This window comes from Equus quagga, chromosome 11 (genome assembly GCF_021613505.1).
Source record: "Equus quagga isolate Etosha38 chromosome 11, UCLA_HA_Equagga_1.0, whole genome shotgun sequence".
NCBI lineage: Eukaryota > Metazoa > Chordata > Mammalia > Perissodactyla > Equidae > Equus > Equus quagga.
Genome location: NC_060277.1, coordinates 101,958,053 through 101,982,988, shown reverse-complemented (window position 1 = coordinate 101,982,988; position 24,936 = coordinate 101,958,053). Strand labels below are relative to the sequence as shown.

At 44.5% G+C, this 24,936-nt stretch overlaps 1 pseudogene; it reads right to left on the bottom strand.

The window, feature by feature from the left end:
- Positions 1-1,141: 1,141 nt before the first annotated feature.
- LOC124247256 (60S ribosomal protein L31-like) lies at positions 1,142-1,643 on the bottom strand (annotated as a pseudogene).
- Positions 1,644-24,936: the final 23,293 nt, after the last annotated feature.

Here is a 24,936-nt window from a genome sequence, read left to right as displayed (position 1 = left end):
CTGCTCTTTCACTTCAAATGAGCTCAGTGATTTTATTTTTCCTTTTAGAAACCATCAATGAAAGGAGTAATTCTATAGAGTTTCGACCACTTAAATCTGGTTTGTAAAATTAAAATACTACCTTAAATACATACGCCTGGGCACCTTAATGTTACAATGTAATGCTATCTTTTTATTGATGACTCCCTTGTGAATGAGTCAGTGTTTGACTACAAAGTGGGGGTGGAATTATGGGTGATCGCTCTCTCCTAATTGAGGCTGTTTTGCTTTAAGACCAACATAGCATCTCAAGATAATCTTAACTGAGCATCTTTAAAATGTAATTTTAACTTTCTGCTACAAAATAAATTGCAGGGGATATAATAGAGGGGGGGAAGACACCCTATAAATTTAAAGAGACTTAAAAGCCGGATCGGGGGCTGGCCTGGCGGCGGAGGGGTTAACTGTGCACGGTCTGCTTCGGTGGCCCGGCGTTCACTGGTTCGGATCTGGGTGGGGACCTGGCACCGCTTGGCACGCCATGCTGTGGCAGGTGTCCCACATAGAAAGTGGAGGAAGATGGTCACGGATGTTAGCTCAGGGCCAGACTTCCTCAGCGAAAAGAGGAGGATTGGCAGCAGATGTTAGCTCAGAGCTAATCCTCCCCGCCCCCTAAAAAAAGCCATATCAATCAATTGCAATATGGGAATCTTATTTGGATCCCAATTTAAACAAACAAACCTAAAAAAGGCATGACATATGGAACAAAGACAAAGTTGATCTGTGATTAGATATTTGATGATAGAAGGAATTATTCTTGATTTTGTTTTAGGTGTTTTATATTTTCAGAAAGGAAGTCTTGTCTTTTAGAGATATATACTAAAATATTTATGTAAGAAATTATGATTTCTAGTATTTGCTTCAAAATAGTGTAGGAAGGGGGAAAGTAGGGGTTTAGATGAAACATGCTCAGCCATGAGTTTGATGATTATTGACTCTACAGGTGGTCTCATTATACTATTCTCTCTACATTTATATATGTTTGAAATTAATTTTCCATGATGATTTAAGGAAGGAATTAAATATGCATATGTATTTATATATATATTCAATCAATACAAAAATACCTTTTTTTTTGCAGTTTTATAACTTTATTTCACAATCAGCCGTTAGTTCTCATCCACATTGTCTGTAGATTTTTGAAAGTGGTGACAGGTACACAGGTAACCAACGTATAGAGTTTGTCTTGTGAATCTTCATCCTCATTGCGTTTTCTGGACAACCGCACACGGATGCGGTAAGGGACATTCCTTATTCCTTTGGCCAGACAGCTTTGTTGAGCCTGGTGTCAATTCACACATCTGGAGCTCCCATCTCCTTCATGGCAAATTTCCGGATCTCTTTGAGTGCCCAAGGGGCACGCTTCTCGACGCCAGCTCCACAGATGCGCTTGAGGATGTGATGGTGTATTCTCTGGTCACCAACTCGTTGGTGGCAGAACGGCCCTTCTTCTTCTCGCCACCCTTCTTTGCGGGAGACATCTGCTGGGCCCAGGTTGGAAAGGAAGAGTGCGCGGTATTGTGTCCAAAATACCTTCTAAATATAGGGTTTTTCTAGCTCACTCTAGTCTACTATAAAAATGTGTTGAAATGGCCAGTTGGCCCTGCCTGTCACCAGGCCAATTGCCCTGAGGAACTCAACGGTGGGTTTGGAAGCATTTAACTGTTTTTCCAAAATTTTTTTCCCCTTTCGTTATGTTAAGGAGATGCAGTCACCAAGCACCCTGAACCAGACCAAGCCTCACCACAAGAGCTACACCTGTGACCTTTGCCTTGTTTTCAGTGCTAAGATCTCTCCAGGAGGAGCTTGGGCATTATGACCGTAATGTGACCTGCAGTGTATGTGGAAGCTTGTTTTCCAACTGAGCCTGCAAAAGTGATCCCCACCTCTCCCTTTTGAATATTCATTCCCCATCTGAAAGACAAGGCCCCTGCTTCCCTCTGTCTGGGGATGCCATGATCCCGCATGGTCTCCTCCTTGCTGCGAGTATACTCCACTTTGGGAGACAACTTACATCTGGTGGACAGTCTGATTGAACTCGCCAGGAGGTGAAGCACTTTGGTTTCGGTAACAAGCCCACAGCAGAGAGGGTTGGGGCTAGTCAAATCCTTTTTAGAGGTCAAGTCTTGAGAACTATTTATTTTGCATTTTTAAGTTCATTCCTGAGTCACATTTGAATATCTCATTTTTATAAGTGTATAAAACTTCACTATAAATAGTGTTTTAATATCGCCTTTTCTTTCCCCTTTATATTCACAATAACCCTGTGAGGAATGTGGACACTAAAAACACTGTGAAGAAGCAAACAGGATGAATTGAGTGACTTGTTCAGAGTAACCCAACTCCAGGGGTGTGTGGGCCTGGCTGCTTTCCCATGGCTTCTGCCATGGCGTCCACTGGGCACTCTGAGAAAACAGGAGGAAACCATTAGTAAAAGAATGTATCTGTGGGATGGCCAATAGGCACATGAAAAGATGCTCAACTCACTAATCATCAGGGATATGCAAATCAAAACTACACTAAGATATCATCTTATGCCTATTGGAATGGCTATAGTAACCAAGACAGAAAATAACAAATGTTGCAGAGGTTGTGGAGAAAAGGGAACCCTCATCTACTGCTGGTGGGAATGCAAACTGGCGCAGCCACTATGGAAAACAGTAGGAGATTCCTCAAAAAACTGAAAATGGAAATACCATAGGACCAGCCATCCCACTACTAGGTATTTATCCAAAGACCTTGAAATCAACAATTCAAAGAGACTTTTGCACCCCTTTGTTCAATGCAGCACTATTCACAATAGCTAGGAAGTGGGAGCAACCCAAGTGCCCATCAACTGATGACCGGATAGAGAAGATGTGATACGCATGTATATACAATGGAATACTACTCAGCCATAAAAAAGATGAAATCATCCCATTGACAATAACATGGATGGACCTTGAGGGTATTACGTTAAGCGAAATAAGCCAGAGAGAGAGAGACAAACACCATATGATTTCATTCATATGTGGAAGATAAACAAACACATAGACAAAGAGAACTGTTTAGTGGTTACCAGGAGAAAGGGGGGGTGGGGAGTGGGCACAAAGGGTGAAGGGGCGCACCTATATGGTGACTGACAGATAATATTTGTAGTGAAATTTTACAATGCTGTAAACTATCATAACTTCAATACAAAATAAATAAATAAAAGAATGTATCTGTGGGAAGGGGACCCAGGCTGTGTTCCAGGGGAGCATGTGTTAGAAGAAAGGCCCTAGCCCTTCTTTGCATACCCCAGTTCTTAGTCTCTGTAGAACTTTAGGCAAGTCACTTACACTCTAAGACTCGGTTTCCACATTCAAAAAATGGGATAACAATGGTCCAGCCCCGTGGTCGAGTGGTTAAGTTCGCGCGCTCTGCTTCGGCGGCCCAGGGTTTCACCGGTTCAAGTCCTGGGCGCAGACATGGCACCGCTCATCAGGCCACGCTGAGGTGGCATCCCACATGCCACAACTAGAGGGACCCACAACTGAAAATACACAACTATGTACCAGGGGGCTTTGGGGAGAAAAAGGAAAAATAAAATCTTTAAAAAGAAAAATGGGATAACAAGACTTGCTTTGTAGGTTGCTTTGAATCTGTCTACACTGAATGAGCACTTGGGGCACTGTGGGCTCTATGTGAATGCTGGCCATCATCTTGAATGTGATGAGGTGTTTGGAATTTAGACCACTTTACAGGCAATGTTTCAAAGAGCAGCTTTGATCCCAGGCTGTTTCTCATGCAGCACATACTAAGAGAGTGCCTCCTGTGCCAGACATGGTTCTAGGGGCTCAGGATACAACACTGAACAAAGTAGACACGGCTCCTGCCTCTCACAGAGCTTATAGACTAGAGGTTAGCCCACAGGAGCTTGCTTAACACAACAGCACCTGAAATAGAGTTGTTGTTGTTGTTGTTGTTTTTGATATTTTACTTTTCTTTTTTCTCCCCAAAGCCCCCCAGTACATAGTTGTATATTTTAGCTGTGGGTCCCTCTAGTTGGGGCATGTGGGCTGCCGCCTCAGCGTGGCCTGATGAGCGGTGCCATGTCAGCGCCCAGGATCTGAACTGGTGAAACCCTGGGCCCCCGAAGCAGAGTGTGCAAACTTAACCACTCGGCCTGGGGTTGGCCCCTGAAATAGAGTTTTGGTAATATGTACTGTCACCTCAGCTCTGCCTCGACTTTATAGAGCTATGGGAAAATGCAGGCCTCTTTCCTACTTCAATGACCGGAGCACCTCTCCCCTCCCCCTGCACTGCTGGGGGCTACCTCTTGGCTCCTGTGAATGTGATATGTACCAGGAGCTCCATGGAGGAGTTAGGACAAGAATCGGGACAAACGAAGTTGGATGGGGGTAAGACCACGTTAGGCAGATTGATGGATACTCCTGGGTCCAATACTTGGACAGGGACTTCGTTTGGGGAAGAATCCTCCATCTCAAAAACATGCTTACCCCCTTGTGGATAGAGGGTAGGTTAGAGGTAAATCCAATGCAGTCACGTCTCAAAGCAGTGGTACCTTGAACCCTTATCCTCGAATGTCCTTGGAACATGATTAGAACGGGACTGTCCTTGGAATGATGCTCAGTGTCATTCCTGCCATTGGCGGGATGCAGAGGATGACTGGCAATGGCATGAATGGGTATCAACTCTGCCACAAAGGTGTCATATGTGCTGTGGTGTCTTGGGGGTGCCCAATCTCATGCTTCAGGCCCTCTCCAAATTCTGCTTCTCCCCAGGTCCTCCTAGGTGGTCCTGGAGCTCCCAGAGATGCCACTCCATGTAGGATTCTCTTTGCTGGCCACACAAGGTAATCTGGGTGAGCTGTGGTGGGACTGAGGACCAAATGGTCCCAAAGTGTTCTGCATGGAGGGCTCTCCCAGTGGGCATTCACCCCCAGACCCTTAGGCTGGAGGAAGTCATGGAACGCATGTTGAGGAATCCCTGAGAGGCCTCAGGCTGTGATTATCTTTGCTGGAGTTGCCTTCCTCATAGGAATACATTTCCCTCTTACTGCTAACAATTTTTCCTTCTCATGGTCACTTAACTAGGAAAAGCTGGAGATTGGGCGAGGGGAGAGGACCTACAGGCATTGCAGGTAAGGACTTAAGGTGAAGATCCAGGATAGATGCTGAGAGGACATCTAGCTGAGGGAGCTGAGCTCTACCAAGAACTGGGTCAGGAAGGAGGTCAAAACCTTGTAGGGGCCAGCCCCGTGGTGTAGTGCTGGGTGAGGCCCGCTCCGCTTTGGTGTCCCAGGGTTTGTGGGTTCAGATACCGGGCGTGGACCTACACCACTTCTCAGCCATGCTGTGGCAGCATCCCACATAAAAATAGAGGAAGATTGGCACAGATGTTAGCTCAGGGCATATCTTCCTCAGCAAAAAAATTCCCCCAAAACCCCTTGTAGCTCTGTAAGGAAGACACAATTTTGTGTCCAGGGAGCTGTTGTTGAAAACTAGGGCAGTCGGGCTAGGTATAGAGAGCAGGACCAAAGGTGGAGTCAGATGCAAGAAAGAAGGAACCTTGGAAGGTGAGTTGTGTTAGTCAAAAGGACTAATGGATCCAGGATTTCTTTACCATCTTCACCTGGGAACAGTCTTGCAGGGGTCTTGGCACTGTCTTCTTTCCAGATGGATAAGTCATTCAAGTGTTTGATGGTTGCGATCTGGTGGTATTAAGACACCACTTTCCGTTTTGTCGAATTTTTGGTTTGGAAGTCCTCTGAGTCCTTGCTATTCCAAGCTCAGTCAGCAGATCAGCAGCTGCAGCATCCCTGGGAAGTCGGAAACGGAGAATCGCTATCCTCACTCCTGACCTACTGATGCAGAATCTGCATTTTTAAATTATTTTATTTTTATATTGAGGTATAACTGACATGTAACATTATATTTGTTTCAGCTGTACAACATAATGATTCGATATTTGTGTACATTGCAAAATGATCACCAGATTGTCTAGTTAACATCCGTCACCATACGTAGTTCCAAAAATATTTTTTTCTTGTGATGAGAACTTTTAAGATTTACTCTCTTAGCGATTTTCAAATATGCAGCACAGTATTATTAACTATAGTCACCAGGGCCCATGACTTGTTTATTTTAGGAAGTTTGTACCTTTTGGCCCCCTTCACCCATTTTGCCCACCTCTGACTCCCGCCTCTGGCAACCACTGATCTGTTCTCTGTATCTATGAGTTCAGTTTTTTAGCTTCCACGTATAAGACAATATTAGTCTTTATCTGACTTATTTCACTTAGCATAATGCCCTCAAGGTCCGTCCATGCTGTCACAAATGACAAGATTTCATTCTTTTTTATGACTGAATAATATTCTGTTGTGTGTATACGTGTATATATATACACACACACATATATGACATTTTCTTTATCCACCCATCCATCCATGAACGTTTAGGTTGATACCATATCTTGGCTATTGTAAATATTGCTGCAATAAACATGGGGGTGCACGTATTTCTTTGAGTTAGTGTTTTCATTTTCTTTGGATAAACACCCAGAAATGGAATTGCTGGGTCATACGGTATTTCTATTTTTAACTTTTTCAGGAACCTCCATACTGTTTTTCATAGTGGCTGCGCCAATTTATATTCCCACCAACAGTGCACAAGGATTCCCTTTTCTCCACATCCTTGCCAACACTTGTTTCTTATCTTTTTGATAATAGCCATTCTAACAGCATGAGGCGATATCCTATTGTGATTTTGATGTGCATTTCCCTGATGATTAGTGATGTGGAGCATCTTTTCACCTATCTGTTGGCCATCTGTATGTCTTTAGAAAAATGTCTCTTCAGGTCCTTTGCCCATTTTTTAATTGAATTTTTGGGAGGTTTTTTGCTATTGAGTTGTATGGGTTCTTTATGTATTTTGGATATTAACCGCTTATCAGATATAGGATTTGCACATTTTTTTTCCCATTTGGTAGGTTGCCTCTTCACTTTGTTGATGATTTCCTTTGCTGTGCAGAAGCTTTTGAGTTTGATCTAGTCCTCCTTGTTTATTTTTGCATTTGTTGCCTTTGCTTTTGTGTCAGATTCAAAAAATCATCACCAAGACCAATGTCAAGGAGCGTACTGCCTATGTTTTCTTCCAGGAGTTTTATGGTTTCAGGTCTTACATTCAAGTCTTTAATCCATTTTGAGTTAATTTTTGTGTATGGTTTAAGAGAATAATCTACTTTCAGTCCTTTGCATATGGCTATCCAGTTTTCCTAACGCCATTTACTGAAGAGATTATCCTTTCCCCATTGTATGTTCTTGCAGAATTTGCATTTTTAACAAGAGTCCCAGAATATAATGGACAGATTTCTTCAGGGAGGCCGTATGCAATTTAGTGTGGCGTTTTCATACACTGTTGCTGTATAGTTTTTCTTTCTGGGGGACAAATTAATCCATATGCATCAAAAACTTTAAAATGTGAATATTGTTTAAACCAACACTTGCATTTCTAGGAATTTATCAGAAATGTGTACAAAGACATATGTGAAAAGGATATTCATCACAGTGTTACTTATAGTAGCAAAAAGTGTAAACAAGCTAAATAGCCAACAATAGAGGGGTAATTAAGTAATTTATAAAAAGAAATTCTATGCAACCGTTAAAGATCACATTGCATAAAAATACTTATTAGCATAGGAAAACATTCATGATATATTGAGTAGAAATAAACCAGCTTCAAAACAGTTTATGGGGTGTGATACTATTTGTACAAAGAAAAACTATATATGCACGGAAAAATACTTTAAATAATGATTATCTTTGGTAGGTGGAATTATGGGCGATTTCCTTTGTGCTTTTCTGTTTTCTAAATGCTGTGTAATCAACAGTTATTTCTTATTGTAATTAAGAAAACAACTACTCTGTTTTTTTAAAAAAGAAAAAGTGAAGGGAAGGAGTGCTATTTACAGCAAGGAAAACTATCCCATTAACATGAGAAACAAAGGAAAATGACAAATGTCCTCTTTGGATAATTTGTCAACTTCCTGTCATTATTCAGAAATTATGTCATTGTTGTGGGTTGAATTGTGTCCCCAGAAAGATTTGTTGAAGGCTTAACCTCCAGTACCTGTGACCTTATTTGGAATAAAATTCTCTGCAGATGTAATCAGGTTAAGATGAGGTCATACTGGATTAGAAAGGACCCTGAATCCAATCCTGGGTGTCCTTATAAGAAAAGCCACAGAGACACCGACACCCATGGAGAAGGCCATGTGAGGATGGAACAGATACTGGAGTCACGGGTCTACAAACCAAGGAAGGCCAAGGATTGCCGGCAACCACCAGATGCTGGAAGAGGCAAGGAAGGATTCTCCCCTGCAGCCTTCAGAGACAGCACTGCCCTGCCAACACCTTGATTTCAGACTTCTGGCCTCCAGAACTGTGAGAGAGTAAATTTCTGTTGTTTTAAGCTCCCCAGTTTGTGGTACTTTGTTACGGCACCCCAAGAAAATGAATTACAACCATACACTCAAGAAAGAATAAAATCCTCTTCCATGATCCAGTTTTCCGAGTAGTATGTACAACTGGTAATCACTCACTGTATGAGCTAGAAGAGTATCTCCTGCATCTGCATCTTTATGTTATTGACAAGTCACAAGTCAGCCACAGAGTTTGGACCTGGTCTTCAAAGACTGGCTGGGGGACCAGGCCCAGGGTCCCGGTGGGCTGATGAGCTTAATAAATAAGTTCTGGCTTCTAGAGGGACAAGAGGGACATCTAAGGGAGACTACAGGAATCAGGGCCTTAGGAAGGTCACCCCTCCTTCCCAAGACAGCTTGCAGAGGAGCCCCTGCCTCCGCGTGTTTTGAAGGTACTTAACTAACACTGGAGGAAGGGCTGCCCACACTGACAGCTCAGCTTCCCTAAACCCTTGGCAGCTCCTAAAGGCAACCCAAGGTTAGAGGAAGCCCCGTGGGAACGGGTCTGGCACTGGAGAAAAGACCTGGAGGCCTGTGCAGGTCACTGTCAGCAGCAAACCTTTGTCAAATGACTGGTGTGAGAGGGACGCAGGCAGAGCCGGGTTTGAGTTTCATCTCTGCCACTTGCTAGCTGCATGATTTGGAGAAACAGCGTAACCCTCCTTCGCTCCCCATGTCCAATCTACCAGCAAGGCCCGGTGGATCTCCTCCACAATACATCTCAAACGCGTCTACTCTTCTCCATCCCTGTCATCACCACTGCAGTCCACGCCACCGTGACCTCTCTCCTGGACCACTGCAAAGACTCGTGTCAGAATTGGCTATACAAATGCAAAAACCCTGTTACGGAAGATCAAACAGGCAAAGGGTTTGTTTCACTCATGCAACAATAGCTATAGAAAAAGGCGGCCCAGGACAGTTCTGCCTTCCTGCTCCATAATCTGCACTGTGTCACAAAATCGTTGCTCACCTCCAGGGCTCCCATCTGTGTTCCAAGAAGGAAGCCAAGGGAAGGCAAAGGGCCAAGGGCCGAAGCCTCCCACTGGGCTTTGTTTCTTTATTCTGGAAGGAAGCCCTCCCCTCGGAGACTTCTGCTCACATCTCCTTGGCCAGAACTGTGTCCCACGATATGGCCGTGCCCAGCTGCAAGGGAGCCTGGGAAAGTGAGGGTTTGCTCTACAGGCTCTATAACAAGGAAGGCAAAGGAGAAGAGTTGGTGAACCAGCCTCCAGAATTTCCCACAGCATCCTTTCTGCCTCCCTGGGGCCATGCTTTCTTCCACCAGTGTGCCTACTACCATCATTTTAAAAATCAAATAAGACTGCATTGAGAATAGAATTGCTGGCCTACAAGACTGACTGATCTACCCCCTAGTTGCTTCTCCAGCCTCCTTCATTTCTTTCACTCACACTCCCACAGTGCTCCAAACATAGAGGTCTGCTTTCAGCCCCTTGAACATATCGAGCTTTTTCCCGCCACAGGGCCTTTGCACATGCAATCCCCTCTGCTTGAGCATGGCTGACTCCTTATCTCTCACATCTCAGCTTCAGTGTCACCTCCTCAGAGAATCTAATCCTGATTACCTTACCTTAGAAGGGTTGGCTTGCCCTCTCCCTACCTTATCTTCGATCACTTCAGCCTCTTCAATTCCTTTTCATCATGTATTGTTATTTACTATTATTTATTTGCTTCATCAGGCAGGGACAATGTAAATATAAAAGGTATTTCCAGTGCCCAGCAAAATGCCTAGTACCTAGTAAGTGTGCAATAAATATTAGCTAAATTCTTAATGAATGAATGAATGAATGAGGAGTGGTGGCTATTTTATCGAGGTCATATTGGCTTATAAGATTGTGTAAATTTCAGGTGTACATCATTATGTGTCAGTTTACTTCACTCTGTTTTAATTTCTTTCTTATTCCTCATGGCCAGCCAGAAAAGACAAACTCATTTGGATTCGTTAAGGAACATCTTCTTCTACACTGCACATACCACAGGGAGAGTGAAGGGGCTATTAGTCATTTCTGGAAGCAGGGTAGAATAGTGAGAAAAGTACTAAATTGGAAGTCATAGGACACACACTTTAGTGCCACCACTAAGTCAAGAAACTCGGGCAATTCACTCCTCTGTGCCGTAATTTCCATCTTCAAAATAAGGCTGACTAAACCATTCTTACTTCGCTCACAGGACTGTTGTCATAATCAAAGGTGATGCCTTGCCAGCAGGTGTTTTATATGTAGTATTAATTGCCGTACTCATGCAAATTTTCATTTTCATTTATTTAACATAGGAATTCATTTAATCAGATTGCTTTCTTAACACAGCAAGGCGTGTGCGTAGAGGACACTTTGCTGCGTGCAGCCACATGATAAGTGTGCAAGGTACTTAAAGAACATGGTACGGACTAGAGGGTGTCACCTGGTCCCAATGCTGTGGTGTGTGGATGGAAGCTTGTGTCAGGAGAGCCAGCGCAAAGAAGGGAAGGAGCTGGGGAGCAAAGGTGATGGGGCCGTAAAGTTTGGAGCATGAGGAAATTGCCACAGCTCAGAAAGAGAAGTGTCCGTTCTAGTAAGGAAGTTGAGACAAGACCTGAAGCGTCAGAAGTCAAGGCATAGTTCTGGGTAACAGGGTAGTGGAATCTCAGGCCCAGAGGAGATGGTTCACGAGGGCCAAACTCAATGACGGTTTGCTCACAGGGGTGAGGACCTATAGGTCAGGGTCCAGGCAGAGGGACTCGGGGGTGGAGATCAAACCGCAGGCACGGATGACTCCTCAGCGCAAAGGATCACCGCTATTTGTGAGCAGCTACTCTGCTCTGCACTTGACATGCATTGTCTCACGTTTGGACAACAGGCTTGTGAAGACAGTGCCGTGTCCCACAGCCGAGGAAACCGAGAGGCTCAGCGATGTGAGGTGACTCGCTGTGGTCACTCTGCTGAGTGGCTGAGCCTGGTTTCGAACCCAGGACTGGCTGACTCCAACACCAAAGGAAATGGGCATCAGAGACGGGGAGAGAGAGCGAGTGAGGGCTGCGGAGGGGAGAAGCGGCAAAGCTAAGCTGACCTCATCCCTACCACCCTTTTCTGAAAGGGGCTCGCGGAGGACAAACCTTGCTCACACACAGGCAGGACTGAGTCCTGCAGGGGGGCGGCCCACAGAGCCAGACAGCTCCTGACACAAGAAACCACTGAGAACAATCCCAACTCAGACAGGCATGGTGGCACCCTTCCAGCAATGCTTAGGAAGTCAGCTGCAGGGAAAACCTGGAAAATGGTAGAAGGCTGGAAATCTCTATAAGCAAAGGCTGTTTTGCAAGAAGACTAGGTAACAAGATGGAGAAATGCTTATGACATAATGTTAGGAAAAAAGCAGGATATACGATTACTGTTTTATATAAAAGTGTCCAGAGAAATGTATAGGACAGGTGACAGGAATTGTTAGGTGCTGGGATAGGATATTTTCCACTTTTCCAAATTTCTTATCATGTATTCTGTTTTTTAAAGTATACTCATGAAGATTATGTGAAAACTTGAGTGACGTTTACGAGTCAGTTATGAGCCTGTTCTTTTAAGCAGAATATATAGTAGAATGAGGATGACTATAATTAAGCCCATTGTGCAAAGTGGTCTATGTCCAGCAGCTGGCATATAGTAGACACTCAATAAATAAGTAATAGGAGTGACATGTGACTATGGGAACAGCGCTAAGGTGACGGGGTTAGGGATGAAGTGTCTCTGTTTGAAATTTGCTTTAATGTTTCAGTGGCTTCCAAAACCATAAAGAAACCACAAGACCTTACAGAAGGCCAATTCGCTAGGATTCTTTATATATTAGACTCTGGAACAAGACTCTTTGCTGAAAATAAGCCATTGTAGACTAAACACATTCTTTGTACACAAGGAAGATGGCCCAGCTCACCCTGCAGAAGCACAGGCATCTGTGAGGCCCGCCTGGGCCTCTGTTCTCTCTCAGATACGTTCTACAGCTGCGCAGAAGCTTGTGTGACATGCAGGGTCAGAACAAGGGCCTGGAGCAGTAATCGTTCTTCTGAGCAGAGCTAATGGGGCATCTGGGGACCAAGCCCAGGGTCCTGTCCTCATTACTTAGACACTTCAGACTCAGTTATAAAGGAGATTGAGTGGTCTCCTGGAAGGGTGAGGTCTGCCCGGAATGTCTGAGCGGCCCCAGGCAGAGAGCAGCATTGGCTGGGCTGCATGGCCTATGTGGAGTTCTCACAGATCTTCGGCATTTCAAAGGCAGCCCTGAGGTATCTGGAACCTGGTTCCAGGAATGCTGAGGGGCACAACGGGTCAGACAAGCCGGGATCGTGCAAGAGGGTGGGGGCAGGACAGCATCCGTGTCACGAGAGGGTGGGGCAAGGGTTGAGTCCCCACGCGGGACTGGTCCTGTCTGGCAGACAAGACAAGCCGTGGCAGCACTCTTCACAGCCCTAAGCAGTGACAGCACCAAAGGAGCGGCTCAGCGGGGTTCGAATCCCCCCATAACCTCCAGGAGTCCCCCCAAAGCCGCCCCAAGGAAGCATATGGTTTTTCCTAGGTAGCTTTCAAGACAAGTTCGCTTCCAACCCGCTTGCTGCTCCCAAATTCCTGCTAAACGGAAACTTCGGGGCGTCCCCGCTCCAGGAAAGCCCTGGGAGAAAGAAGTTCCTGTTGGATTAAAGCCTTACATTTGGGAAGTTAGCCCCTCTCTTCGAGCCTCAGTTCTCCCTTTGGTAAGTGGAGATAATATTAGCTGCGTTTCTTAGGGTTACTGAGAGAACCGAGTACGAGGACTGTGTATTTCATCGATTCTAAGACCCTCATTTTTTTTTTTTTTTAAGATTTTATTTTTTCCTTTTTCTCCCCAAAGCCCCCTGGTACATAGTTGTATATTCTTCGTTGTGGGTCCTTCTAGTTGTGGCATGTGGGATGCTACCTCAGCGTGGTTTGATGAGCAGTGCCATGTCCGCGCCCAGGATTCGAACCAACGAAACACTGGGCCGCCTGCAGCGGAGCGCGCGAACTTAACCACTCGGCCACGGGGCCAGCCCCTAAGACCCTCATTTTTTCATATATTATCTGTGAAATTGGCATGTGCCTTACAATCAATGGCATCTTATATTCAGTACATATGTAAAACAATGCTTTCCTTTGACTTCGACGCCCTCCCACCTCTAGAGGGGCCAATAGCGCCCCCTGCTGCCTCCACCGGCGCACTCCATCCGGCCCCGGTTCCCAGAGCCGCAGGTGAGTGGACAGCAGCAACGGCCGCGGCCTCTTCCCCTACGTGGTTTCTCCAACCCCTGAGCCTACTCGTCACAGCCTGTCTGGTCAGGTTCTAACACTCATCTCACCTGAAGCCACCTGACAAGTGGGGGACAACTTCACAGGAAGCTGAGAGAAGATGAACAGCTGCTGTCGCTGAGTCCATGACAACATCCATCCTTGCTGTTGCCATGTGAACCCATAGTGCGCCCCTTACCCTGGATTTGACCTGGAAGTTATGGTGTCTGCCTCGCACCCGAACCTACGGGCTCGTCCTGCCGACAGATGTTCTTGATGCATCCTGCTAGCCTGATTTTGGACTTGTAATGTCTCGCTTTCTGAGTCCATGGATCTCTTCCCTGCTAGCTCAGTGTGTATATCCTAGCTCCTGATCTGTGACTAGGCTCCTCCATAAATTGTGGCCCCTCCCAGACGCCCAGGCAGCTATAAGCAACCCGAGGATCTTACCCGTAGGCATCACCAGCTTTCTTCCAGATACCCCGGTTCTAGTCACAGGGCTGTCTGCTGCCCTCACCTGGTTGAGGACCCCTGACCGCCCCCCCGCTCCCCACCCTGGGCTTTCAACAAGTTGCTGTCAGCATTTTGGACAGGAGGATTCTTCATTCTTTAGTACGCTTCCTTAGTGCTGCGAAACATTTAGCATTCCTGGCCTCCACCCACAAAATGCCAACTGTGCCCCCAAGTCATTGAGATAGCCAAAGAAAAGAAACTGCCCACACGCATTTCCATTGCCCTTTTGAGAATCACCAGAACGAAGAGAAACTATAAATATAATGTAACACTAAAAATTACCCTTCCAAAGGGAGAAAACAATCGACTTAGGTTCAGTATTCCAACATAACCTGTTGGGCCAGACAGCATTTCTCGGCCCTTCCATATGATTCTCCATCATCTGTATCTGGCTTTCTGCCTAGAGGCTGAGCTATATGGACCACGTAAAGGGGCTCCCATGTCTCTGGCTTCTGCTTGGGAGGAGTCTGAACAAGAGATCAGGGAAAGAAAAAGAGTAAGATTGGTGTCAGTTAGTCCCTCAGCTCCCTCCCTAAGAGGTCACCTAGCTCTGGCTGTCCCTCCACTGAAGGGTCCTCACAGGCAATATGTTCACAACTCTGCTTCCAGGTTTTGGGATCTTCCCCTCCTCTTGTCCCTCCAGCTGAGGGGAAGTAACAGTTGGACTGTCACCAGCCCCAGGAGTACCAGTGGGGTCCCTGCATCGTGCTCACTCTGAGTAAATGGTCCGTTCTTCAAATCCTCCTTGCGAGATCCTAATTTGAGTGTGCCATCTGTTTCCTGCTAGAACTCAAGCACTGTGCTTTTCTGCACCACACCATTCTGGAGCTACAAATGGGGTCACGTGACTATTTCTTGGGTTCCCACTTACACCTGCTGAGGAGGAAGGGCCTCCAACCACCTCAAAGTCTCACCAGGATATTTCTGAGCATCCCCAGAGGGCGTGCATACGTGTTCACCAGCAAGCCCCCACTTCTTCCTGGAGGCATGTGCTGCTACTTCTCCTCTGGCTGCTTTCAGTGATGCCCGCTGCCTCTGAAGGCGCTGTGCAGTCTCATCTTGCCATTCTGTCTGACACTCACAGTCAGGACAACATCACACAGGCACTGCCATTTCCGCAAAACGCTGCACCACTGCCTCCCTTGGGCACTGCCACCTCCCTGGTACATCGGTCAGGGTTCTACCAGACAAACAGAACCAGTAGGATAGATAGATAGATAGATAGACAGATAGACATAAGAGATTTATTGCTAGGAATTGGCTTATGTGATTGTGGGGGCCAGCAAGTCTGAAATTCATAGGGGAGGCCAGGCTGGAGACTCTGGGTCAAGAAACTCTAGAGCTGATACTACAATCATAGACAAATTTCTTCTTCCTCAGGGAAACCTCTATTCTGTTCTTACAGCCTTTCAACTGATTGAATCTGGCCTACCCAGATTATCAAGGATAATCTCCTTTGCTTAGACTCAGTTGATTGCAGATGCTAATCACATCTACGAAATATCTTTACAGCAACACCTAGATTAGCATTTGATTGAATAACTGAGTGTTATAGCTTAGCCAGGTTAACACATTGAACTAACCATCATGCATGGGTACCACCCATATTGATGAGCAGGAGGTCAAAGCTGTATTTTGTCCTCTCGCAAACTTAGTGGTACTGTCTTCCATGATACGTCCACGTAGAAGTGGGAAGCAGGGCCACTCTCTACTTTACCAACATATTTTGTCACATGAGCAAAGCGAAAGGGAACATCATTGCTTCTGGTCCTCTTCTAGATTTTGTTCATGTATATAGCCTAGGGACTGAGAGAGCTCGGACCAGGGACACTGGGTTCCAGATGGCTGGGTCCAAGAGTAGACAGGTAAGAGTGACAAGCACCACCTCCACGCTCAATCACCTGAGGCTTATTCTTGTGCCAGGTTTGTCTGCCTGACGCTGTCTTCCCTTAGGATGCATTCTTTCCCAGGAGATAACTCATTCTGCAATGGCGTGCCTGCATTTCAAGACTGCAGGGGTGCAGGCGCCCTGTGGAGCCCCAGTACACCCTTCCCAAAGGGGAAGGGAAGCAGAGAAGGAAGATCTCAGAAAAGGGAAGACTTGTGAAATGCATTAACCAAAGAGTATTTTTAATCAGAAAAGAAATGATGATGATGACAAGAGGGGCTATGCCACAATCCAGAAGGAATTTCATGACAAAACGGCAAATGCTAAAGCGGATCAAAAACTACCATAGCAGGCTGTAAAGAAAGAGCAGAATTCTTGCAAAATAGCCAGAAATGGATAGTGTTGGCCCGTTAAAATGTCCTCCTAGCCAACTCTCAAGCAGGGTTCCTCTGGGGAAGTGCCCCCCCGATCCCACCCCTGTGCACCCCATCGCTCTCTTGGTGAATGCCTTCTTTCCCATCTGCTTCACGGCTTAAGAGGTTAGAGTGTCGCTCATACCTGGAATCCTCACTCAATGGAAAAGCATTAGAATCATCACACTTAAAAACAGGTATAAAAAGATGTATAATTAAGAGCTTGTGAATACACACACACACATATCACATTCTCACATATATGATTATTTGTTTTTCTGGAAGGAAGCTCAAGAAACTGCCCTTAGGGAGAGGAACAGGCAGTAAGGAGGAAAGATTTTACTTCCCACTTAGCTTTTATCTGTAACCTTTGAATTTTGATACCTGTATATATATTGAATTTTTTAAAGTGTAAAACCGAGATGACCTAACATAATGCAGTTTAATTAATTTAACTAACATAATTCAATTTACTACTTACTATATTAGAAATGCTTGTTATAGTTTTCTGAGAAGGAAAAGTAAGATACATAAGAAGAAAGAAGTACATATATTATTTTTGGCAGTCAAGATGGTTATACTCTGGAAAATCAACCTAAAAACTACTTGAGTTCAGCAATGCATTGAGCAAGATTTTTTGAGCAAGATTTTAGGTTACAAGAGTCCATTGCATTTATACAAACTAGTGAAAAGGAGCTGGAAAATTCACTGAGGAGGAAAAGATCCCGTAGATAATAGTAAATACAAATCAACCAGTAAACATATAGGAATTAGCTTCACTTTGGATACATGAGAGCCATTCAAAGAAAATGAATATTTCTCAAAGGAAGAGCGTTTTAGCCATTATAAACCAATACTGGTTGGGAAGATTGGGTATGTGACTGTGACCCTAATTCTTGAAATAATAGGGAGCCACATTGTTTTCAGACTTTTTTAAAGTGGCAGAAACTTTTTACATATGAGGTCCTTCCCATTCAGAAGCTTTATATATAGGACAGAGTCTGTGTAAGCCATAAAAGTGAGCTGCCCTAGGGCACACAGAGTGACCCCAGGGTCCCATCGTCTCAGCGCCCTCCCCTCCCCCAATATCTGCAAGAAACTCTGGTTAAAAGCCACTAATAAATATTATCTGAAGCATTTGACCTCCTACTCATGGGACTTTGAAACTAGACTGAGATTAAACTGTAAACATCGACTCTGCCATCAACTCCACTTACCTGCGCAGTTTTATAACAGAGTCAAAACTAGCAGCTTCTAGAAGTTTATTTCCAGCTGTAACTACATGCTCTTTGCATTGTCCTCTGGGGCGTCTTCTAACACACAGTGGTTTGAAGTGACAAGTCTACCCCTAAACCTACTCTGTTTGGATGGATAAAGGATCCTCTTGGTGGGTGCCAGGAAAGGACAGGAATGATAAGAGGAAATGAAAGCCCTTTGAGAAATCATCAGTATGTAGCACAGTGTTTGGAAGGTTTTCAGTCTCGTCCATCTACTGAAAAGTCAACAAACCAACATAAAAGGAAAAATATCGAGATAAAAATTTTATTTACAACAAATAGGCCTGTGCAAATGTATTCCATCACAAAGAATAAATATCTAGCGGGGCCGGCCCTGGGGCCAAGTGGTTAAGTTTGCGCCCTCTGCTTCGGCAGCCCGGGGTTTTGCCGGTTTGGATCCTGGGCGCAGACATGGCGCCGCTCATCAAGCCGTGTTGAGGAGGCGTCCCATGTAGCACAGCCAGAAGGAAGGACCTACAACTAGAATATACAACTATGTACTGGGGGGCTTGGGGAGAAGAAGAAAAAAAAACGAAAAGAAGATTGGCAACAGATGTTAGCTCAGGTGCCAATCTTTAAAAGAAAAAAAAAGAATAAATACCTATCTAGTAGGTATCTCATTAATAATCTATCTAATAGCCGTCTCAAACCCAACAAACTCAAAATTAAACTCTGATCTTCTCCCCTAACCTGTTCCTCCCTCAGTCTTCCCCACAATAGGTAATGGCAACTCTCCTTCTAGTTGTTCAGGCCAAAATATTGGAGTTATCTTTGCAAACGATCTCTTTCTCCCTGCATCTTATCCACCTGCAGATTCTGTCGTCTCTGTCTTTAAAATATATCCTGACTCTGACTCCAGTTTGCTGCTTTCACTGCCGGCATCCTGGTTCAAGCTCTCTGCCATTATCTTCCAGTTGGATTATTGCGGTAGCCTCCTAACTAGTCCCTCTGCTTCTGCCAGAGTGGTGCCATTAGAACGTACGTCATCTTATGTCACTTCCTTGCTCAAAACCCTCCAATGGTCCCCATCTTATTCTGAGCGAAAGCCAAAGACATTACAAGGAAGGTCATCAAGGCCCTCATGTTCTAGTCCCATCTCTCCCCATTGCCTCTTTGACTTCTCCCATCACTCCCTCAGCTCCAACCAACGTGGAGGTCAGTGTGGTCAGTGTGGTCAGCATGTCGAGGCCTGTTCCTGCCTCAGCGCCCGTGCTCTGGCAGCTGCCTCTGCCTGGAACACCTTTCTCCCAGAGAGCCATGTGGTTCATATCCTCACCTCCTTCAGGTCTTTCCTTGTCTATCACCTCAGTGATGCTTTTATCGGGACACCCTATTGAAGATTTCACGTCTCCCCCGTTACTCTCCATCTCCTTTCTCTGCTTTACTTCCCTCATTGCATTCATCACCATCTGGCATACTCTGTATTTTCCTTTTTTTTTTTTTCTTTTAAGAATATTAGCCCTGAGCTAACTGCTGCCAATCCTTCTCTTTTTGCTGAGGAAGACTGGCCCTGAGCTAACATCCGTGCCCATCTTCCTCTGCTTTCTATGTGGAATGCCTACCACAGCATGGCTTGCCAAGCAGTGCCACGTCAGCACCCGGGATCCGAACCAGCGAACCCTGGGCTGCTGAAGTGGAACGTGTGAACTTAACCGCTGTGCCACCGGGCTGGCCCCTGTATTTTCCTTTTTTAATCGATCTGTTTCCCACCAATGGAATGGTAGTTCCTTAAGGGCAACAAAGAGTTTTATCTGGTTTTTTCACTGCTATATCCCAAGCATCTAGACCAGTGCCTGGCAGACCGTAGGTGCTCAGTAATAACAACAGCAAACACTTCATGAGTGTTTCCTGTGTGCTAGGCACTGTTCTAACCATTCTGCATACATTACTTCATCTAATCCTCGTAAAAAACCTTGCGTGGTAGATATTATCTGCATTTCAGAGATAAGGAGGAAGTTAATGATATTGCTCAAGGGTATATAGCTAGTAAATAACGTAGACCAGATTTTGGACCCAGGAAGTCTGGCTTCAGAGTCTCTGCTCTTAACCCTTGTGCTGTGCTAACTCTCACAATAAGAAGTAAATATTTATTGAGAGAATAAAGACATTCCTGCTACAACCATCAACATAAGCCTTTGTGCACATTTCTATGTGATGGATGTAACCAATAACAGGTTACTCTTCAAAATATATAAAGAATGGAAACAAACTCCTAAGATTGCTTTTATCTAGACTTACAAAGTCAATTTCCTTAACATATGATCAGAAGAGATGAACCCAAGGAAAACATCTAAACTGTTTTAGATGACAGCATCTAAACTGTCAATTGGAAAAAGATGGTTCTTTCAGCAATAAAACATTTGAAGACAACAACATTAAGGTATCGTGCTTAAAAGTATAAATCATAACTACAAAAGTTGGGAAAACAAGTTGGCTTACACAATGGATAAATTATTTTAGACAGAAATCTAGAAATATGTTTCAAGCACTATTAAATCTTTTTATCCCTTGACCCACATACCGTTAGTCAGAACTCCTTTGGTTGCAAGTCACAGAAATTCAACACAGACTGGCTCAAGCAAAAGGAGTTTATCCAAAGGAGTTGATCCTGGATCCAGGTGCTCAAAGCACACGCCCAGGGATCTGAGCTCCTTGGCTCTCCCCGCCGCTGGCTCTGTTCTCTGGCAGGCCTTCTCTCTTGCTCTGCTGGGGAAGAAGCCCTGTCAGCTGCATGCTAACAAGAGCTGCGTAGCTCTAGTCCTTAGAAGGACTCCCAGAATCCATAGCAACTCTCTAGAGGGACTCTGATAGAACTGCCTAGGTCATATGACCATTATTGAGCAACCTCATATTCAGGTATGGGGTGCTCTATTTGGCAAAGACAGTGCTATCTGTTGACCAGACTGGTTCATTTCTTCCTGGGCACAGGAGAAGACTACATTTCCCAGGTGCCCTCACATCTTGTGGAAGCATGTGACTAATTTGGCCAATGAAATGTGGCAGAAGAGAAGCATACAACTTCTGAACTGGCTCCTGAAATGTTCCCCCTCCCCCAATCTTCTGTGCTCTCCGCTCATCAATGGTAGATGCATGCACGGGTCTAAGGAAGGGCTCTGAAGAGGCCCTAGAGAACGCTGAAGACACTAAAGGGAAGGAGCTCGTATCTCTGAGTTTCTGCCTATAGGAGAGCCTCCCCATCCCACCCCCCAGCAAGCTATGATATATTCAAGAAATAAACTCTTACTGTGTTAAAGCACTGAGATTTATGATTTGTTATTACCAATCTACCGTGAACAAATTGGCTCAAACACCCACCTCTGGGACAAGACAGGTGGGGAGTTTTACTTAAAAGCGTATCAGAACCATAAAGTGGAGGAGAGACTGTTCCCGATGGAGAGGGATACGTGTCAGACAAAAAGGGACAGATGAATACATAAACTCAGTTATCTCACGTTTGAGAATTAGTCCCAAGGAAAAAATCCAAAAGGAAACTAAAGTAATTTGAATAAAGATGTCCATTGCAGAGCTATTAATAATAGCAACAGATTGACAATGTCCCAAAAGCTCAAAACATAGAACGATCCCATTGATACGTGGAACCGTGTATAGGAAATAATAAATGACACATGTCAAGCACAAAAGGATTTAATTCTCTTCTTACTCCTTACAAGGGTGCTGGGGCTCAGGCCTCCTCTGATAGCTAAATGGAGGAGTGGAATCCTCAGAACTAGGACCCTGAATCAGGGAGCCCTCACTGAATCTGGAGAAAGAGGCTGAGCCAAAAATTCTACAGGAGCGCTGGGGTTCACATTCATGGGAAGAAACTCAGGAAGGGACACGGGATCAAGGTTCAGAAACAGGGAGATGAGAGAAAAGTTTGAGCAGATGAGGATCAAATTGGGGAAAGGGAGAAGTGTCCCGAGGGTGTCAGAGGGTGCTGGGCTGTCAGAGGAGGTTTGGGGCTGGCTTTTGGGGGTGGCTGGGCTGGCCAAACTGGGGCAGGCACTGGACCTTTCCAAGTCCCCTGGGCAGGGCAGGGCATGCCTTCACTCACCCAGTGGAATGTCTGAACCTCTTCAGAGGAGTTCTTGACTGGGAGACAGGAGCCCCAAATCCATCTGCCAGCTCCTACACTTTCGTTAGCACCAAATGTTGGAGTTGGTTCTGAGGCTGGTGCGGGTTCAGTATTTCCTGCACCACATGTCACACTTGCTCCTCCCAGCTTTTCCAGGCTGGTTGTAGGGGTGTAGAGGGTAGTCTGAGAGTGGTAGAGAGTAGTTGAGGATGAGGCAAATCCACGTGAATGGAGAGTAATGCCTCAGCTCTGTAAGAACTGGCATTTCCACTGTCATCAGGGCTGGGTGGCATGTACATGTCAGGAATCACAGTACTTTTCATTACTCGGAGAGCCACTTACAGGTAGGCAGAGCCCTGTGGTCAGCAGAATAATGGCTTCCCAAAGATGTCCATGCTCTGTGAATATGTTATGTTACATAGTAAGGGGGAATTAAGGTTACAAATGGAATTAAGGCTGCTAATCGGATGACCTTAAAATAAGGAAATTACACTGGATTATCTGAGTGGGCTCCGTGGGATCGCAAGGGTCCTTTAAACGCAGAAGAGGTAGCCAGAAAAGTCAGTCAGTGAGAGATTTGAAGATGCAATGCTGCTGGCTTTGAAGATGGCAGAAGTGGCCATGAGCCCAGGAATGCAGACACTGGTCTCTAGAAGTTGGTAAAGGCAAGGAAATGCATTCCCCTCTAGGGTCTCCAGAGGGAACGCAGCCCTACTGACGCCTCAATTTTAACTCAGGGAGACCCGTTTCCGACTTCTGATCTCCAGAACTGTGAGATAATACATTTGTGATGTTTTAAGCCATTACATCTGTGGTCTTTGTTACAGCAGCAATGGGAAACTCATCTCTGTCCCCTCAGGATGAGTTGCATAGCTCCTCAGCATGCTGCATGTGGAGATTTCTGAGCTCTCAGAACCCAGCAGTTCTCAACTAGGAGTGGATGTCAGAATCGCCTTGTAAGTTTTCTTTATTTGTTTGTTAATTTAATTATTATGGAATATTTCAGTAACAAAAATACGACAAAATTATAATGAATACCAACAAATGTTTATCACTTAAGAAACAAAAAATGCCAATTCAGCATTCCTATGACTGTCTCCGAAATTGAAAAAATTGTGCAGTAATTACCAAGATGCCCACCATAAGATTCTATAATTCACATTTTACTATTTGTTTTAGCACAGATCTATCCATTTCGCCACCCATCTATTCATCCATCAACTCATCTTATTTTTTATGCATTTCAAAGTAAGTTACAAACATCAGTATATTTCACCATACATATCACGTGTTTGTTTATTGGGTTTTATTTTTTAGGTCAAATTTATACAGAGTGAAATATACAGATATTATGTGTACACTTTGATGAGCTTGACAAACGCATGCACCCGTATAACCCAACCCTCTATGGAGATAGGGAGCATCACCCCATGCTCTTTTCCAGTCAGTCCCTCCCCACCTCGCCAGAGGCAACCTCTATTCTGATTTTTTTCACCCTAGATTTACCTGTTCCAGAACTTCACATAAATGGAGTCAAATAGTATGACTTTTGTGTGGGGTTTCCTTTACTTAAGATAATGTTTGGGGGATTTGTTTATGTTGTTACATGTATCAGTATTTGTCCCTCTTTATTGCTGAGAAGTAGTCCATTGTATGAAATACCAGTTTTTTGTTTTTTGGGTGAGGAAGATTCTCCCTGAGCTAACATCCGTTGCTAATCCTCTTTTTTTGCTTGAGGAAGATTAGCCCTGAGCTAAGATTTAGGCCAGTCTTCCTCTATTTTGTAGATGGGATGCCTCCACAGCATGGCTGATGAGTGGAGTAGGTCCACACTCTGGTCGAACCCGAGAACCTGCACTCCACTTTGGAACTTTAACCACTGGGCCACTGGGCAGGCCCTAAATACCAGTTTTATTTAGCCATTCTCCTGTTGATGGACACCAGAACTATTTCCAGTTTTTGGCCATTACAAACAAGGCTTCCATCAACGTTTTTGCACAACTTTTTGTGTGTGTGGTCACATGTTTTCATTTCTTTTGGGTAAATTCAGAGGAATAGATTTGCTGGGTCATAAGGTAAGATATGCGTTTAATTTTATGAGAAACCGTCACACATTTTCCAAAAGTTGTTGTGCCGATTTAAACTCCCACCAAAAATGTAGGAGAGCTGTGGTTAGTCTGCACCCTAGTCAACATTTCGTGATTCAGTCTTGAATTTTAGCCATTTTGGTGGGAGTGTAGAAGTATTTCGTTGTGATTTTAGCTTGCATTTCTCTGATGACTGAATGATGGAGAGCATGTTGGCCATTCATATATCTTCCTTTGTGTAGTGTCTTTTCAAATCCCTTCTCCATTTTAAAAATTGGATTGTTTTTATTATTCCACTTTAAGAATTCTTTTTATATCGTGGATACTTCTCCTTTGTCAGATATATATTTCGAGAATACTCTCACTCATTCTGTGCCTCTTCTATTCATTTTCTTAACGGTTTCCTTTGATGAGAAAAAGTTTTAAATTTTGATAAGTCTAACATTAATTTTGTTCTTCTTTTATGATTATTGCTTTCTGTGTCCTAAGAAACCTTTGCCTATATCTGAGTGATGAAGATATTCTCCTGTGTTTTCTCCTAAAAGCTTTATAGTTTTAGCTTTTATAGCTAGATCCAGGTTCCATCTTTTTTTAAAATTATTTTATTATCTTATTTTTTTATCGTGGCAACATTGGTTTATAATATTATACAAATTTCAGGTGTACCTCGTTATATATTTCGTTTTCTGTGTAGATTACATCATGTTCACCACCCAGCACTGGTTACAATCCATCACCACACACCTGTGCTTAATCACCTCTTTCTCCTTCCTCCCTCCCCCCTACCCCGCTGGTAACCACCAACCAGGATCCATCTTCAAGTAATGTCTGTGCATGGTGTGAGGTAAGGGGTCGAGGGTTTTTTTTTAACCTCTGTATGGATATCCAGTTTTCCAACA